Source organism: Pteropus vampyrus, unplaced genomic scaffold, assembly GCF_000151845.1.
Source record: "Pteropus vampyrus isolate Shadow unplaced genomic scaffold, Pvam_2.0 Scaffold237, whole genome shotgun sequence".
Classification (NCBI taxonomy): Eukaryota; Metazoa; Chordata; class Mammalia; order Chiroptera; family Pteropodidae; genus Pteropus; species Pteropus vampyrus.
Window position 1 is genome coordinate 116,733 of NW_011889018.1, and position 2,321 is coordinate 119,053.

A 2,321-nucleotide genomic window follows, 5' to 3' on the forward strand; every position below is an offset into this window, starting at 1 on the left:
GGTGGCGCATGGACGCGGTGCACGGACGCGGCCCCGGCTGCTGGCCGCCTGACCCCCCAGCCACGACGCCCCGGCTCTGGCGACCCCAGGGCGATGCTGCACTCTGTGCCGGAGCCTCCCAGGCCCCGGGCCCGGCCAGACTTCGCTAAATCTGTCACAGTCACCATCCTTGCACACGTAACATGAGTGTGACTCGTGCGAAGCGAGTGTAGAGAGCGGGGAGAGCCATCGCGATAGCTTCGGGGTGTCGGCTTCCCCTCCGAGGACCCTGGACCCCACGCTCTGTCCGGTACCCGCTGCCCCACAGAAAGCTGAACCCCGGAAACGCCCCGGCCAGGCAGTACTCGGTCACTCCCACGTGGCGCCATAAGGGGATGGAAAACACGCCGGAGGACGCGGATGGGGGACCAGCAGCAGCCAAAGGGTCAGAACGCTCTCAGCGCTTGGCTCGGAAAATGCTTCCGAGAAATTCGATGAGCTACTTTAGAAACTGAGGACACAGGCAGAAGCGCTTCTGTGAGCTTAGCCCATCGTTTCATTCCACGGGACGGTTTATTTTAGGTCCAACTCCCTGTCTTTCAGGTCCGTGAACCATGTCAAACTGGCAGAGGCGGGCGTCTCACCGAGGGGCAGCGAAGTGGACATCCAAGGATTCCTCAGCGTGACGTCCCTCCGGATGTCAGCTGACACTCTGCTGCCTCCCATCCTGGGCATCCCCCTCGCTGGGCAGGGCGGCGCCCTAAGTGCCGCCCCTTTCTCATGGCAGGAATTTAGTATAGGAAAATTAAGAGAAGACAATTTGGAACGGCTCGTGCTTTGAAGAGGACTTTTTAAGCAAAGTAAATAAACAACCAAAACAGATAAATCTTGTTTAACTTTGGAGAGCCACTAAAAAGAAGCTGACCACCTTATTTCCGGTACTGTAAACTGAGGAGTTATTTTATGTCATTCAGAACTACTACTCCCAATAAACATGACCTTAACCAGGTGATCAAGGTCGCCATCAACAGTGCTGAGCTGGGTTGACAGTGTCGACCCTCAAGGCGAAATGGTGAAAATGGCTCTTTATCCCTGGAGTCTTTGTCCCGCAAATCCACAGCCCCGGTCTAATCACGGGCTAAGCATCAGATTAAGTCCCAACCGAGACACAGTCTCCAAAATCCCTGAGCGATTCTCCTCAGAACTGTCCGGGTCATCAAAACCAAGGAAAGTCTGAGAACCTGTCACAGCCCTGACAAGCCGACGAGACGTGTCAACCGAGGGTAAGGGGGTGTGCCGAATGGGGTCCTCAAACAGGACAAGGACAAACCAGGGAAACCTGGGTAAAATATGGACTCCGGCTAATGATGACGTGTGAGTATCGGTCACCGTTAGTGACGAATGGGGCCGTGACGCGTGTGAGAGGTGACCAGGACCCCAGAGTTTGTGCGTGGCTGGGTTCACACCCGGAAACCCACGTGCTGCTGGTTACCCCGGCGTTTCTCACGGGTGACAGCAGACTGCCTCCGGCAGCGGCACCTGGGGGCGTTAAAACGCAGATTGCCAGGTGCCGCCCCAGGCCAGCAAGGCTGGGTCTCTGCAGGCGCCGGGGACAGCCGTGACACGGGCTCCACGCGGGGGATCCCAGGCATTTGCTGCCTCTCACAGGGCCGCCTGCATTTTCCGTGCGTCGGCCTGAATATAAACCCACACGTGCCCAGAACCAGCTTCATGACCACGACCCTTCCACTCCGCTCTGAGCCTCAGGACGCTCCCGGTCCTCCCAACCGTCAGCTTTCAAAGCTCTCCAGACCCGTTTCTTTCACGGTCAGAGGCATGTCCTCCAGGCCCGGGGTCTACTGTCCCACGCGCATTGGCCTGTCCTTCTACATTCTACATCCACGTCTGAAACGTACAGAGCGGCACACGAGAATTTTATTGTTATTTGGCCATCTCCCGGTGTTAACAACTTGCTCAAAATCTGCCGCCTTGGTGACCCCGGAAAGAAACCGAGAAGAAAAACAAGTCAGTTCCGTAGGAGCGAGAACCGACTGATCTGAACGGCCGCCCCTCCCCCGCCTGCAAACATCGCAGCGATGTCCCCTGACAGCCCCTGACAGATGACGCTGTGCCGGCCGGACAGGCGGCAGGCTCGAGAACGCCCCTCTGGCCGGCCGCGTTCCCCCTCCCAGCCGCCTCCGTCCTGAGGCTGTGCCATCCACACACGGGGGTGGCGAGCCATCACCGGACGCCTGCGCGGCGCGGTCAGGCGGCCAGAGGAAAGGTCTAGCATTTTCTCTCTCCTCACTGGAACCATGAGAGATGCCTAGTCAAATCCACGA

General features: G+C 58.2%; 1 protein-coding gene across 1 annotated transcript in view; it reads right to left on the minus strand.

Annotated features, from left to right (window-relative positions):
- PCNX2 (pecanex homolog 2) overlaps positions 1-2,321 on the minus strand; it is a gene marked incomplete at its 3' end in the record, with an annotated part of 168,179 nt that overhangs the window by 114,253 nt on the left and 51,605 nt on the right. The window lies entirely within an intron of this gene.